We start from the raw sequence: 17514 nt of genomic DNA on the forward strand, positions 1-17514 counted from the left end.
CTTCCCTTCCGTGAGGGCGCTCTTTCACCTAACAATTCAGAGTATCTGTGTTTGCACCAGGCTGCCGCAGTTAACCTATGAGAAGTGATGCATGTCAACTTGGTGCACAAATAAGTGTGGCTCCAGTGGAAAATGCTCTCTGGCAAAACACTGACATTCTGTAAGAATTTTTTTTTTCCACGCAGAAAAAAACAATTAACTGCCTTGCCTTGCATTTTCACTTGAATAATATCTCACTGTAGCAACCTCAAGTCCTTCATGATTTCCCTGCGGCAAATGAGAACTTGACCTTCTTGTTGGGCTGCTGCCTGAGGTGCAAGGCAATGCTTCAATTCGCAACAGACATCTTTACTATGAAGAAGATGCCAAGTCTCTGGAAAGAAGGATAGAAAGCGGGGGAAGGGAAGAGAGGAACACATGAATTTGAGTTTGGTAATGGAAAATATACTGTCCTAAGAGATAGAAGACATGGTGTCTGAGGGCCCTTTATCAAGTTTGAGACATTAATCTCTCAACTTAAAGTGAGGGTCAAATCTAATCTGTTTAAAAATTCCCAATTATGTCTTTCAACTTAAGAGTTCTAACTTTCTTTTCCACTTTGAGTTATATATTACTGATCAAATTCAGCTGTTTGTAACACAAGGGTCTCTTGAAGCCAGGGTCAAAGATTTAGTCACTGCTTTACACATAGAACTTCATTCCAGAAACCATTCCTAGAGCTGTAGACACTCTTCCAAACCCCACACAATTATTGGTCATAATTGGGATTTGAAGAGAGTCTATGTTTATTTCTGTAAAATTCCTCTCTAAGCCAAAAAACTTCTCAAGACTCTTGCCTGAATCATACTATATCATCCTCATTTGCAAATGTAACTTGAAGAATCTCTTGAAACTTCTCCTGTCTCCCTTTCTCGCCCTGGTGCTGGCAGACTGGACAAGCCTGCTGAATTCGTCCTCAAATTGCCTAATTTCAGGTGAAACAAAACACAAAAAAGAAGAATAAACCACAGAGTACTTCACTTCTACTACAGAGTATTTCACTAAACATCACAAAGTGCCTGACATGACGACTTCAAAGGATACAGGAAAGATTCAGTGTGCTAGACTATGTAAAGAAAACACACCCTTCTCAAAAACAAATAAGCACACCTTTGTCTTGTTTTGTTTTGTTGTTGTTGTAATCAAGAAACAAGGTTGTACAGAGAAACAATTCATGGGAAGATCTTTGATCGGTGGAGGCTGCTTTGTGCTTTTCTTCTATTGGGCCCCCTAATGAGGATTGAGATATGCAAGCTAACATGTAGGCAGCACCCAAGAACAGGAGGCTGTCTGTACTACAGGATCATTCAGGACAGTATAGAATCACTGCCAGCAGTTCTCTGTGTCACGCTTCCTCGCAGTTCATGATCTGGATGGATTGAGTAAGACGCATTCCACGTCCTGAGTTACAAACACTGCAGGTCCCCTTCTCCTTGTAAATCTGATCAGCTCTAGCCTTGCAAGACCCAAAGGATGGCAGCAGCCAGGGCGAGTGACTAGGACTAAAGTAGAAACCCAAAATTAGAAGAGTCAAGGATTTTAAGGAGAGAGACACAAATACACTGAGTATCATCTGGCCTCTATTCTCATTTTTAGCATTATAAAATACAGAATATAGCCTCTAGGGAGACATAGAGAGGAAAAGGAAAGGAGGCAAAGTTCGTGCTTGGGAGAGCGAGCAGACAGGAATGAGGGTTGAAAGGTGTACCCCATGCACACAAGACAGGAAGGAAGGAAGTGATGCAACACATCGAGGAATGCAAGAGCCCAGCAATTCCACAGAGATGAGTGTGTGGGAGAGCCCGGCCGGAAGGGAGAGTGACTGATGGGAAAACTTCTGGAACAAAGTACAGCTGGGTGGCCTTCGACCCAGAGGGAAAAGGAAGACCTTGGCCTAGAAAGATCTTTCCTGTGTCTGAGGATGAGCATAAAGCCTTCACTGAGTCCTGAGAAGGCATCCAAAAGGAGAGAAATGGAGAGAAGACCTACTCAGGGGAAGTTTCTGCCTGAAATTTACATCCGCTCTAACTGAGCAGATTTCTAAATTTTTTATTGTTTGAACTTCTTGTCTGAACTTGGGAACAAGAGCACTGAAGTATAAGTCAAGACCTCTGGGCCCTACCCCCAGCTCTTCTGATAATTCGTTGTGGAGCTTTAACTTGTTGGGTTTATTTATCCTCAAATGCTAGAATACCACTCACAGTGTCAGCTGTAGAACCTCCCCTTTCACACACCTGCCATGTGCCCACAAAGAACCTGCCATAGACTGCAAGTTTCATGGGGCCACAGGCCATGTCCATCTTAATCACTATGTCATCATCATACTTAGGACAGCACCAGGCATATAGTGGATGCTCAACAGATACATGCTCAATGAATTAAAGTAGCTTACAATCCAGAAAGCAGAGTTGTCCTGGCAGAAGCAATAGGAAGCCCTACTACTTTCACGCCCCTTCACTCCTAGGCTCCCTATAGGAATTCCAGGACTAGGAGGAACCCAGTGTTGAACAGCTAGCTGGATGAGCTGTAGAGGCTTCTCTTCGAGCCTATAGTTCTGTGGTCTCTATGCAACACATGTTGAGTTGAAAGTGTAGAAATTAATCTTGTGTGGCCCAAATTCACCTGACTGAAGGATCACTTTTCTCACTTTACCCTCTAAAGTCCTAGTCTTTGAACCTGGCTGGTATATTTTCCCCTCTCTTTGCAGAAGATGAAAGCATTTTTCCAGACAGGCCTGCTGTGAGTGACTTCATGGAAATGAATATCTTGGGTCGCTTAGGTTCCTCTCATTTGGGGAACTCCTTGTATGTATTTATTTTTAAGAATAGGGCTGAGAGGTTGACATTTCCATTAGCAGTTGAGTGATTTTTTTTTTTAAATAAAAACCCTATTCCTCAGTGAGACATGCCTCACATTCCGCTCTCCCCACTGCAGGCAGTTATGTGCTGCTAAATATGCAGTGGAAATGACACATGTCTGGAAACCCAGAAGGAGCGCCGTCTCACCACGGCTCGCTCAGTGGTGCACAATGAAGGTGTTGTAAGTGCTTCATGAAGCAAGGTGGACTCCAACGTTCTCAAAAGAGAAATTGGTAACATCTCATGCATCTGGCATTTGTCCCTCCAACGCATTCACAGGTGGCTTCTGTTTGAACTCTGGTCACATCTAGAGTAGGATAAAGGCACAGGGTCACCTGACTCACCAGAAGATCCTGGAACTATCACAGTATCTGCAAGTGAATTGAGGCCAGTAGTTCCTCCTTCAAGGGAGGGGAGCTGTGCAGTCACGTACCACCAAAGGGGTGGATCAGCTCCACGTGCACCTTAGATAATAGTAAGCCCTGTGGACATTTGACTCACTGCATTCAATAGCCTAGCATGCTTTTGTTCTAAAGGATAGATATAATCAGTCTAACCCAAAGTATTTTTCTCCTAATTTATGTCCACAAAGGGATCCCTACAGGGTATTCTCCGGACCTGTGCAAAGTCCACTAACAGGATAGAGGTTGTGATGTGGAAATTTAAAATGGAATTGGATTTCTAAGGATTATACTACTGGAATACAGATTGGATTAAATGTAAATGAAGTATTACAACAGGAAGACATGTGTCCTAGTTGAAGCAAGTGTTGCAAGTCTGTGGGCACGGATTTACCATGCAATCTCAAACACACCAAGAATTTAATCCTTGGCAAAAGATGAGGGTCCTTTTAAGGACAGAAAAAAACTTTGCAATTACATTTTAATAAACTCAAATGAGTTTCTTAGTTGGCAACTTATTTTTATTGTTTTGATGGTTTGTGGGTAAATGAGTTAGAAATGAGACAATTCTTCTTAAAATATACATGTTTTTACTAAGTTAGGGGAAAAGTTTGGTTTTGATTGGTCTTTGAAAGGCTGACAAAGATGTCTACAGTATGTGATAATTTTAGAAATCACCTATTCCTAGTCCTAAAAACGGGAATCCATGTAAGCTTATGTGCTTGCATGGTTCATGTGCCAGTACGTAGGGTCAGTAAGCAAAAGGGGAGATAGAAGTGTCATTACGCAGGTCGGGTGTGGTGGCTCATGCCTGTAATCCCAGCACTGTGGGAGGCCGAGGCGGGAGGATCACCTGAGGTCGGGAGTTTGAGACCAGCCTGAACAATATGGAGAAACCCATCTCTGCTAAAAATACAACATTAGCCTGGCGTGGTGGCACATGCCTGTAATCCCAGCTACTCGGGAGGCTGAGGCAGGATAATCACTTGAACCTGGGAGGTGGAGGTTGCAGTAAGCTATTGCGCCACTACACTCCAGCCTGTGCAACACAGCAAGACATCATCTCAAAAAAAAAAAAAAAAAAAAAAAAAACTGTCATTACCCAGAGACCTGAAAACTCAAAAATAGCTTTGACTATGAAGAGGGAGCAAACTAGGTAAGCAGATCTGAAGAGGAAGATGATGGGCTGACATTCTATGTAGAGTTCAGTGTGTCACCAAAGAATCTGGACAAGAAACCATCTTCTTAGTTGTTCTCTGGCTTTCCTTGAATTCCTTTCTCTCTTTCATTCTCCTGCCTCTTTTCTCTAATGCTGAAGTCACGTGCATGTGCGTGCACACACACATGCACACACACCTACCTCTCCCTGCTATCACTCAAGTTATAAGAAACAAAGAAACCACTGTAGAAATTTCACATTTCAAAGAGCTTCTTAGAGTGTAGAAAGAGTTAAGGGAGTGTGTACTTTTATACCTGGTTTTCTTTAGCCAAGTAAAGTAAATGCCACACAAGCATACAGCTTTTGTTCTTGATGGTTCAAGTTATCATTTTGGTGCCAAATCTAAGATCCAAATGAAATCCAGTTTTGCAATCACCAAATACTGAGAAATGTTTCAGCATGCTTGGTGACCTTAGATTTTGCTGGACCCACAATGGAAAATAAAGTTGTAGGATATTTTTGCATGCTGGTGATTTTTTTCATTTTTTTTGTTGTTGTTTTATATTTTTATTTTCTTTTGTTTTTTGTTTTTAATTTTATGGGGAGAACATGTGAAAATACCTTAACCAATCACTTTAGGTTCTATATTATTGTAAAACAATTTACAATAATTTGCTCTTCACCTCTCTGATACCTTCTGTGTAATAGAACAATAACTTTTGGAATAAGAGCTAGGTTCAGTTTCCACTTCTGTTATCAGCTTTATGACCTGTGACCAATTTCTTATCTGAGCTTCAATGTTGTTAATCAATTAAACAGGCATAATGCTAGGTCCTCATGGATACCATGAAGTTTAAAAAAAAAAATCACTGCAAATGCTTAGCATTCGCTTATTCAGTGACATATACTCAGTCTCTACAATATGCATGCTCTGAGAACACAGTGCAGAAACAGACAGAAAGCAACGACTCTGCCCTCAAGGAGCAAATATACAAGTGGGAGAAAGATAACAAACTACAAAGAAATCCAAATTAAAACACAGAAACACTTGCAGGTTAGTTCCATGGGCTTTCATGTATAGACATTAACAGAATTAGTAACTTACAAATATTTGTGTGATGATTGTCTCATTAATGTTTACATCCCCCACAAAGTGTAGGCTCTGTGATGGCAAAGACCAATATTGTATGCCCATATCTTGCACACAGTAGAAGGGTAATGCACAATTAATGAATAAATGAATGCATGCATTGTGATAAGGAAATAGAAAGATGTAATGGAGAAAACAAAAATGTGGGGAGTAACATTGGTAGGATGGTCTAGAAAGGCCTCTCTAGGATGCTGGCTTAAGTGATGAGAAGAAGTCAGGCATGTGGTTGGAAAAAAAAAAACAGAAGAGAATTCTAAACAGGAAATATCTGGGGCAAAGGCCCTGAGACAGGAAAGACGGTAGAATGTTTAGAGAACGGGAAGGGGCCGACGTGGCTGATGCAGAGACCAGAGACAGATTATGGTAAATTTGAGTTTTATTGTAAACAGAATGCAAGTTCCCTTTCCCTGTTCCACACCCTCCTTGTTTATAGTTTTGTTTTAGCAATAAGATTAACATCCATTTAAAAATTAGGCAACAATACTTGATAATAGATCATTAATTATGAATGGCAAGAAACAGATGTCCACGTTCAGGAGTGGAAGGGATGTGAGCTAATGCACGCAGGAAAGGTTAACCGAGACCAGAGTTTCACTCTGATTCCAGTCATGGCCTCAAAATCATTCCACTATTGGGCACTTGGATCCGCACCATACGGAGTACCCGGGAATCTAACTGCAACCAGACAAATGTCCTAATTTCACACTTTGCTGCTTCCACATTGGCAGATGTCAAAGAAATTTTTCCAAGCCAGACTTTGTGATGCCCCAAAAACACTGGGCTCCTTCTCCAGTTTTGCTGGTGAACTTCCAGTAAGTCATCTAAGCTGTATTGCTCAGCTTCCACATCCTATGAAGTGTCATTGAGGTCATCTTCCCTACAGATGTTGTCTTCAGTTTCCCAGAGCTGGTCTACTCCGTAGACCAAGTATGCGCCAACTCATCTCTGCCTTGCAGAATGATTCCAATTAAGCCACTGCTCCTACTTTTCTTCTTCAGAGCCTGAGGCTGGAAAGTTCTGCTGTTTCTCAAAAGTTTAGTGGTTGACATCTATTGTGTCTGGCTGCTCTTTGGCTCCACTTTTGAATTTATTTCTTTGATTTTGGGAAATTCTGTCCTTCCTCTTCTTCCTGCCTTGACTGTATGGGAAATCTGTCTCAGCTTGGCCTAGCATTCAGATCATTACTTAGCCCAGTGCCCAGCACCTAATGTCAGGACTTATAGAAGATTATTGGTATATGTGCTAAATAAGAAGTTAGGCAGCAATGCCTACTGTCAGCCCTTTTGAGTTCTTCCTTGAGCAAGAAGCTTGATTCTACTTTTTCTTACCCTAACAGAAGGGGCATTTGATTTTGGTAGGGGAAGCTTGTTTAAAAGTTCATAAATATCTTGTCCAAACCTATCTTTGAAACATAGGAAATAATATGTAAAGTGGACTTTTAAGATCAATGGTTTGCAACACTGGCTCCAGTGATAATCTCCTGGGGGGCTTTTATAATACCAATATATGGTCCCTAATGCATTTCTGATTTTAATGGGTTTGTAGTGAGGCCCTGGCACTGATATATTTTAAATTTCTCCATGTGATTCTAATGCGCAGACTGGTCTGTTGAGCGTTCATTCTGTGCAGAGTTCTGTACTGAGTGTTTGATGTGCATTACCTTACTTAATCCTCAAAATAGTACAGCCCGGTGGCTATCACCTTCATTTTATGGAAGAGGAAGCTAGGACTCAGAAATATGAAATTAATGTCTCAAGGCAACTCAGCTTGCTTGAACCCAACTTGTGTGTCTCCGGTGAGGATAGGCAAAGAAATATTTGTACCCAGCTGTGTGAGAATGCTTTATAAATACTATAATGCAGAATCCAACATACTCACTTTTAAAATGTTAGTGGAGTAGCTCTTTATAAATATTCCAGTTAATAAGTGTCTCATTTCTGTCAAATCCTGTCAAGTGTAAATGCATCCGCAATATCCTGAACATTTATGATTTTCATTCCATAATGGCCTGAATAGCATGAGAACTTAAATAACTTCCAACTTGTTCCAACTTACAATCACATCTCATTGCTTAACTTTATGACACCACTCAACTTCTCTAGTGAAATCATAGTATGGTTCCTATTCATTTTATTTTATATCATTTTGGGGTAATAAGCAATTAAGTATACTTTGAAAATTCCTTAAATAATTTTGCAAGATTTCTTAAATACCTGGAAGCATTCTTGGAGGTCATGAAACCACTCTTAGGATCGCTGTTGCAGACAAATGCCAGCACCACTGGATCTGTAGAACTTCCTCTCCGATGCTTCATTTAGATTGAGTTGTATTTTGCTGAACCAGCTTAAAAAGTAAACCTCACCTCTTCCAATAGTCAAGATTCCCACCAACCTCAAGCAGAGCTGCAGGTGCATATTATTAGCAAAACTGGGCTCTTTTGACTTATAATTAGAGTCCCAAGTCTTTTGAAGTAAGACCCATTTGCCCAGATTTGTATAGCATTACCTGAGTGTAACAGCACCCAGCACAGCCAAATTGATGGGTTAAGGATACAAATAAGGAATTGCGAATCAGCTTCTGAGGCAGGTGTTTTTGAGAGAGCAGAGAGGAGAGAGAACAAATATTGCTTAGAAGAAAAATAGTTGGTAACTGTTTTGCTTTTGCAGAATAAAATAGGCATTACTTCTCAAATAGCACTGCCTAGGGACACCCTCCAGTATTCACAAACATGCTATGTCACATAGTCGGAATTTTAACAACTTCGTTACTGAGTATATATCTCAAGAGAAAATAAAGAAAATGGTCATCCCCAGTGCTTGGGTTCAAGTAACAGGGAAATTTTTTCTACACACCTCTTCTTTTCCATTTCCTTTATCTTTGTTAGCAATTTTTTTTTTGGCTCCTTCCTTAGCAGAAATTTTGTATTTTTTAGGATACTAGAAAACTTTTGTGTTGGAGTTATTTAAGAAAGAGAAACTTTAATAGATAAAACGGAAAAATATTTTAATGTATATTTTTTAAAAGAAAAAAAACTTTTCTTACATTTCCTTCCCCTACTGTAAACTAGAAAAATACTAGGTGGCAAATTAATAAGCACCTGTGCAGTTAAGCAGCACAAAACAGAAAATACTTACCCAGAGTAATCAAAGCACTTTTTTTGGACTAAATGCAAGTCAAAGGCCATCCTCCACTCTTCGACCCAGAGAGTATATACCCTTTGCAGTCTCACTAACCCAGGGGTGACAAAACTAGTATTTGGAAATCAACATTCAATTTAGTGCTTTCACGGTTCTTCAGGTTGCTTATTCATAAATGAAAACATTTTTATGTGTATTTTTATTCATGTTTGTAGAATGGAAAAGAGGCTTGCTCTGATATAATTGGTTTCAGTTAATTAAGTTAGGATCTCTAACTTACAGCTATTTTTTTTCCAGAAAAACTTACAGTGAATAGGAAAATATTTGTTATAAAGCAAAACAGAATAGCAGGATTACCCTTTCAAGTTTTTATCTGCAGGTTTTCAGAAATTTTTCATCTCTTTTTAAGATAATACCCTAATTTTATACAGTTTTATCTATCAATTTAAAATTTAAATTAAATGAATAAAGACAATACCTAATTTATGAGAACATATATACAGGCATTTTTGTAAAATCTATACCATAGACAGAATTTATATTTTTTGTGATCAAGTGACTCTAATTTCTTCCAAGAAATTTTACATGTTCAGAAAATTGCAAAATTTCTAATATGTTATTAATTCTGGATATTTATACAGCATTAAAAAAATAGGTGTCTTCATCCATTTGGATTTTCATAAGAGTTCAACATATCTACTGCAAACATATCTCAACTATTGTAATTCTCAAGGAAGAAAATCCAAAGATGAAAAGAATTCGGATCTGACTCATCAAAGGAGAATTCACCACTCTTCTTGTAATTTCTTGAAACTGTATTCAGAATTTCACAACCCTTGCTAAACCATAAATGAAGGGTCACAAGCAATAAAACAGCAGAAACCCAGTAAGAATGTGCCAGAGTTCAGAGAACAATTACCCCAGGCTTAACTTCACTGACCTTTAAACTGTTTGGGTCATCGGTGCTCTTCTGTATAAAGTATCTCACAACGTGCTGGGGCTCAGGCCTTGCAGAGTTCTGCAAGCTGGAGTCCCAACAGCAAAAGTCAAACTGGGGTAAATTTGTCCAAAGACAAATAAAACAGTTTTCTCTAGCATGGTGCATTTGGAACACATAGGTGTCAAACAGTGAATTTGGATATAATCTCTGGACCTGGGGCAGGACTTTTCTTCCCGTTTTTTTGTTTTTTGTTTTGAGACAGACTCTCACTCTGTTGCCCAGGCTGGAGTGCAGTGGTATAATCTCGGCTCACTGCAGCCTCTACCTCCCAGGTTCAAGCGATTCCTATGCCTTGGCTCCCGAGTAGCTGAAATTACAGGCACACACCACCATGCCGGGCTAATTTTTTTGTATTTCTAGTAGAAATGGGGTTTTGTTGTATTGGCTAGGCTGGTCTCAAACCCCTGGCGTCAAGTGATCCGCCTGCCTCAGTCCCCCTAAGTGGTGGGATTACAGGCATGAATCACCTGGCCAGCAGGGCAGGGCTTTCCTGAGGCTTCTCTGAATTCGTACTTGTTAATCCTCTATCCTAGAAGACTTTTTGCAACCCTAACACCAACATCTTCAGAGTGAAGTGTGGTCCAGGAAAAGAAACAGCATTGATCAGGAAGTTAGGAGACTCCAATTCCTGTTATTGATGTATAATTTATTAGCCACATGGCTTTCAGAAATGAAATTTGGAAATCATTTATTAAAGCCCTATACCATGGGTTAGCACCAGGAGTCCAATTGCTGACTTCAAGAAGCTCATAATTTAATGTAGAATGTAAATTAGCACAGATTACTATGATATAATTTAAGAAGTGTATGTAATCATTTGGAAAAATTCTAAGGAGACAGAAAGAAAGGAATTACCAATTCTGTTTGTGGGTGTGGAAGCAGAAATATCTACATAGGCTTCAGGTGGAACCTTAAAGATAGTTGGCAAGGAATTTGGTATGGTAAAATTACATGGAACAGGAGAAAGGACAATTTTGTTAAAGTATCAATTAAGGCAAACTGTGAAAGACAGAGTATCTTTCTGAGGAATGTGGACAATGTAGGCTATTTAAGACTAAATTTCCTCATCTTTAAATAAAGGAATTGGAGTGGATGACTTCTGAGTCCATGACCAGGTTTAAAAGTCTAAATAAGATTACATTCAAAGTTCAAGCGGAAATGCCCTATATAAAAGTTGGCCAAATGCTATCAGTTCCTGTAAAGATAATGCCAAGTCAGTGGTTATTATTCCAAACTCCCCTGCATCATCAAAAAAGTACTTAACTAAAAATAAAAATAAGATTTTTTTTTTTTTTGAGACAGAGTCTCGCTCTGTCACTGAGGCTGGACTGCAGTGGCACGATCTCGGCTCACTCCCCCACCTCCTGGGTTCATGCCATTCTCCTTCCTCCGCCTCCCAAGTAGCTGGGACTACAGGTGCCCACCACCACACCCGGCTAATATTTTTGTATTTTTGTAATTTTTTTTTTTTTTTAGTAGAGATGGGGTTTTACCGTGTTAGCCAGGATGGTCTTGATCTCCTGACCTCGTGATCTGCCTGCCTTGTCCTTCCAAAGTGCTGGCATTACAGGTGTGAGCTACCGTGCTCAGCCAAAAATAAGATTTTTTAAAATGAATCAATACAACTTTGTGTTAGAGATGCCAAAAAATAGTTGAATTACTTCAAATGTTATTCTAGAGTGATTGTGCAACGGAATTAATTGGGTCCTCGCAAAATTCATATATTGAAACCCTAACCCCAAATGTAATTGTTTTTGCTGTAAGGAAGTAATGCATATTTAATGAGCTCATAGAGCAGGGTCCTGATCTGACAGGATTCTTGTCCTTATAAGAGCCACCAGAGAGGGGTCACCTGCAAGCCAGGAGGAGAACCCTCACGAGAAAGAGAACCCTGCCAGACCTTGATCTGAAACTTCCAGTTTCCAGAACTGTGAGAAATAAATTTCTGTTGTTTTAGCCACATAGTGCTTGTTATTTTGTTATGACAGCCTGAGCTGGTGTGAGATTACAGGCGCACATCACCATGCCTGGCTAATTCGTTTGTATTTTTAGTAGAAATGGGGTTTCGTTACATTGGCTAGGCTGGTCTCAAACTCCTGGCCTCAGGTGATCCACCTGCCTCATTCCCCCTAAATGTTGGGATTACAGGTGTGAATCCCAACTGAGCTGACTAATACAGATAACAAGTTTTAGTTTAAGTATCAAAGTCTATTAAAAACTTGATTGTAATATTTACACTATATGAATTATTCTTTATGGTATATATTGTGCTATAAAAAATGATATACTTTTTAATTGATGGTGCAGCAAGATGACTGTGACTGTAACCCTCCCAATGATGTTTCATTATTTCATTAGAAATGAGAACATTCATTGATTTAAACTTTGTTTTCTTCCCTTTTTAAATTTTTTTTGGTTTTTTTTTTTTTTTTTTTTTTTGAGCCAGTGTCTCACTCTGTCACCCAGGCTGGAGTACAGTGGTATGATCTTGGCTCACTGCAGCCTCAACGTCCCAGGCTCAAGTGATCCTCCCATCTCAGCTTCCCCAACAGCTGAGATTACAGGCATGTGCCACCATGCCCAGCTAATTTTTTTTTTTTTTTTTTTTTTTTTTTTTTGTTGGTAGAGATGGGGTTTCGCCATGTTGCTCAGGCTGGTCTTGAACTCCTGTGCTCAAGCAATCTGCCCACTTCGGCCTCCCAAAGTGCTGGGATTACAGGTGTGAGCCACCACACCCGGCCCAATTTAAAATTTTCATTTTTGCACACAGCTGAACTTTACCAGTGAGCTAAGTATTAGTGGCATTCAGAAAAGTGAAATGTGCTAATGAGCTTGATGCGTGAATGAATTTTAACCAAACAAGTTCAGTTATTTTTTTTTAACTTCTAAAGGGATTCTATTTATTTGCATACCCATATTAAAATATTTTATAATTATTTTGTCATTCATTCTACATAAATCCTCTCAGCACCTACTCGTTTTCAGACAGTTAGGCCCTGGAAATCACTAAGGTGAAGAGGATAGTCTCATTACCTGCTTTCACCAAGCTCAAAGTCAAGCCTGTAAGAACATAAAACTAGAAGTCACGGACAATAAAGTATAGTACAGGCTAAGACAGAAGTACAGATTTCTGCAAGAGCTTTGGCTAGTTAGAAGGCCAGGAAAGCCTTCCTAGAAAAAGTCATTTTAGCAAAGCCTGGAAAAAGGTTGGCATATATGAGATCTTAGCAAGTATGTCAAATGAACAAATGTTGATCAATAGCAATGAGCCAAGCAAAGACACAGGGCAGAGTAAACATTATGTTTGAAGGTCTGAAGTACAAAGCCCGGCCAATTACAGGAAAAGAAAAAAAATAATTCAATATGTCTGGACAGCAGAATCCCAAGGGGTGGAAATGTGAAGAAGGTCAGTGGACCCACAGAAGGAACCCATCAGCCTCTCTCACTTTCAACCATCACTGAATAAATCAAGAACTATACCATTGACTCATAGTGTGGCACATTAGAAGGTATTTGAGAAAAAAAATTTTTTTTTTAATTTCCAGATGAAGTCTCGCTCTTGTCCCCCAGGCTGGAGTGCAATGGCACAGTCTTGGCAACCTCCTCCTCTCGGTTTCAAGCAATTCTCCTGCCTCAACCTCCCGAGTAGCTGGGATTACAGGCACCTGCCACCATGTCCAGCTAATTTTTGTATTTTAAGTAGAGATGGGATTTCACTATGTTGGCCAGGCTGGTCTTGAACTCCTGCCCTCAGGTGATCCACCCGCCTCTGCCTCCCAAAGCGCTGGGATTACAGACAAAAGCCACCGCACCCAGCCTGTTGTTTTAAGAACGCAGTGAAGTCTTTTACAGATATTATAGGAATTCAAACACATTTTCTCCTTCTGACTCAGAAGAAATGACACATATGTAGTTGAGGGAAAAAAAAAATCCTTAGATGATCTAAAACTTTTGATCAAAATGTCCACCTCCATTTCCTCTCCCTGGGTGTTCCTCTTGCAAGAAATGGGCAGGGCAGGCCTCACCTGGGTTTAACTTCTCTAGCCTACCTCAGGTGCAGACAAGAGGAAAGCCACCTATAGCCACATTTCAGCCAACTTTCTGGTTAATTATGTTACTAAGAAAAACTAAGGAAGCAGAGTAAAATCATCCGGGACCATATATATATATGGTCCGGGACCATATATATATATATATATACACACACACACACACACACACACAAAATACCATATATATGGTATTTTAAAATAAAAAGGGCTAAAATTCATATAAAATTTATTATAGGGCTTTATTAGTGTTTTACTAAAACGGATTTTGTTTTAGTATATTTCCACATTGTAATTTCAGATTTTGTTTATCCTCTCCACAGAATGAGGTTATTACTTGGGTATTTTAAAATACTTCTGTTCCTGGTAGGTGTGCATTCAGTATTATAAATGTTTTGACCACTAGTTTAATTTATATTTTCCTTAATCACTGTTCTCACAATTGCTTAACGATTCTTACTCTCCAAAAGAGAGTGTATTATGCATATTAACATAATAGTGACTGAGTTAATCTACTATTTTTATACCTTTTTTTTTTTTTTTTTTAGAGACGGAGTCTCGCTGTGTAGCCCAGGCTGGAGTGCAGCAGCACGATCTCGGCTCACTGCAAGCTTCGGCTCACTGCAAGCTCCGGCTCACTGCAAGCTCCACCTCCCGAGTTCACGCGATTCTCCTGCCTCAGCCTCCCGAGTAGCTGGGACTACAGGCGCCCGCCACTGCGCCCGGCTAATTTTTTTTTGCATTTTTAGTAGAGACGGAGTTTCACCGTGTTAGCCAGGATGGTCTCCATCTCCTGACCTGGTGATCCGCCCTCCTCTGCCTTCCAAAGTGCTGGGATTACAGGCGTGAACTACTGCGCCCCGCCTATTTTTAGACCTTAAAAGTAAATTCAGGAGGGTAAGTAACCCCCTCTGTAGTCCCAGTTACTAAGAAAGCTGAGGTGTGAAGACCACTTGAGTCTAGGAATTAGAGGTCAGCCTGGGCAACATAGTGAGGCCCCCGTCTCTACAAAAAATAAAAAATGAGCCAGGCGTGGTGGTGCATGCCTGTAGTCCCAGCTACTTGCGAGGCCGAGGTGGGAGGACTGCTTGAGCCCAGGAGGTCAAGGCTACAGTGAACTGTGATCACCCCATTGCACTCCAGCTGAGCGACAGAGCAAGACCCTGTCTCAAGACAAAAAAAGATCCCATCTCTTAAAAAAATACAAAATCCATAAAATAATAAATTTAAATTTAAAAAATGAAAGCAAATACACTTATGAAGCTGAATGGATAAAAGGCTCTCCCTTTGCTTCCTGTTGCTTTTGCTGACTTTCTAGGCATGTGCACGTGACGATGAGGCCGGGAGGGCAGTGCATGTGTTGGGCACAAGCGCATCCACGTGCACTATGCAGCTGCCAACAGGGATCACAATGACTAATGCTTTCATTGAACAGTGTTCTTGTGAACAGTTGTCTTAACTCAGAAGCTACCTCTAAAAGCTACATTTTAAAAATAACTGAATGTAAACATGACAAACTTTATTTTCAATAGAGACATATGAAGTTTTTAATACAGTGTCTTACTGATGGCCTCTTCAAAGTTGGCTATTTCAAATGTATGCTTTTATTAGTGTATTTTCCTATTACTGTTCAATTGATATAATAATAAAACTCTTGGTGCAAAATATGTATTTAATGTGAACTATTCGATTACCCATCTCTATATAACTCTAAATGAATCATGTTATGAATTGAAGAATGAAGAGTAAATTTCTAGGTATTATGACTTAGGAAACAATTGATCAAAATTACCTGTAGTTCTGGACAATTTGTGAGGTACAGAACTTATCTCTACTATTCCACATTTATCACAAATAAAAGGACCCATTCACTTATCCATATGAGTAAATATTCTGTTTTTACCAGGATAAAATAATTCATCTAATATTACAATGGTTGATGGCCAATAGTAAATATGTATGATCTCATTTTTATTTGCTTCTTATCTTATACCACATCACACAATTTCTCTTAAGAAAAATATGAAAAATCAAAAACCATGATATATTTTCCTTACTGTAAATTTGTGTGTTGATAAAATCCTTGAGATTGCACAAATCTTTTCATATCAAGCCTAGAAATCTACAGATGAGGAAATTGAAGCCAGCAGCGTAGGTGATGCGTCCTATTGAGGGCTTCCAGTGTGTTACACACCAGGCACTGTCCTGAGAGCTTTGTATCCTCACCAGCTTAGGTGATGAATACACACACGTGGTTTGCTGGTAAAGTGGCTGGGGGCAGGCGGGTAGCAGAGCCCTGATTTTTAACATTTGCCAATTTCTGTGATGTAAATGCTTGCAGTAGTGATGATTTCAAGCTAGCAACGGTTTAACAAATGTTTCACAAAATTCTTGAATATTTAAGAATCAGTTCCTCTGAGCTGGCACCATCTAGCTCCAGAATACCAGGGGGAGAGAAGGAAAACTTAGGCACAGAGAAGTTTATAGTGGTGTGTCAATAGTAACTCGGCTAGGGAGTGATTAGTGTGGCAGGACTTGAAGGCAGACAGTCTGGCTACAAAACCTACCTTCAACCACTAGGCTCCACCTTCTCTATTTATATGTAGTGTTTTTCATTGTTTTCCTCATTAAGTAGTCCCTGATTTTCTTTTATCTCTTTATAAGCATATGGAGTCAGTCAGCACATAATGGGAAACACATTCTAAGTGTAAAATACAACAAAATTAATAATAAAGATTTATTGATCACTTATGGTGTGCAAAGCACTATGTACATGTTTTGGGGAATGTGAAAACTAATCAAAAAATAATGGGGCCAGGCATGGTGGCTCACGCCTGTAATCCCAGCACTTTGGGAGGCTGAGGCAGGTGGATCATGAGGTCAGGAGATCGAGACCATCCTGGCTAACACAGTGAAACCCCGTCTAAAATGAACCAGGCATGGTGACAGGCACCTGTAGTCCCAGCTACTTGGGAAGCGGAGGCAGGAGAATCGTTTGAACCCGGGAGGCGGAGGTTGTGATGAGCCAAGATCAAGCCACTGCACTCCAGCCGGGGCAACAGAGCAAGACTCCATCTCAAAAGTAAAATAAAAAATAATAATAATAATAGTAAAGTTTTTATTTTACTCTCTATACTTTTCTGTGTTTTTAAATATTTTTTGCAAGTAATGTCTGGAATACATTAATTAAACATTTACTGCATTAATGGATATGTTATTATATTCATGACAATTTCATTTAAAAGTAAAATCAAATTGTTATGATAGAAACCATTGAAATTGGTTTCCTTTGGAATTTATTTTGAGAAGTGTGTCAGAACATAGATATCCAGGGAATTATTATTTTTCTTAATCAGGACTTGGCAGACGTTTTCTATAAAGGGTCAGATAGTAAATATTTTAGGTTTGTGGGCTCTCCAGTCTCTGTCCCAGGTATTCAATTCTGCTGTTGTAGTGCAGAAGCCACATAAGCAATACATAATCAAACCAATGTACATGGATGTGTTCCAGTAAAACTTTACTTGTGGACACTATGATTTCTATTTTGTGTAATTTTTATGAGTCACAATAAATTCTGTCACTTTTTTTCCCCAAACATCCAAAAAATGTAGTTCACAGGATATATCAAAACTGGGGAAAGGGCAGATTTGGCTGAAGGCATGTTTGCAATCATTTTCTAAGTAATTATATAGGAAAATTAACATTGCAATGACAGCATAGC

General features: G+C 39.6%; 1 protein-coding gene across 7 annotated transcripts in view; it reads left to right on the forward strand.

The window, feature by feature from the left end:
- Positions 1-17514, forward strand: part of LOC105491127 (DLC1 Rho GTPase activating protein) — a 520902-nt gene that overhangs the window by 236297 nt on the left and 267091 nt on the right. The gene's annotated exons all lie outside the window — the stretch shown is intronic.

This window comes from Macaca nemestrina, chromosome 8, assembly GCF_043159975.1.
Source record: "Macaca nemestrina isolate mMacNem1 chromosome 8, mMacNem.hap1, whole genome shotgun sequence".
Classification (NCBI taxonomy): domain Eukaryota; kingdom Metazoa; phylum Chordata; class Mammalia; order Primates; family Cercopithecidae; genus Macaca; species Macaca nemestrina.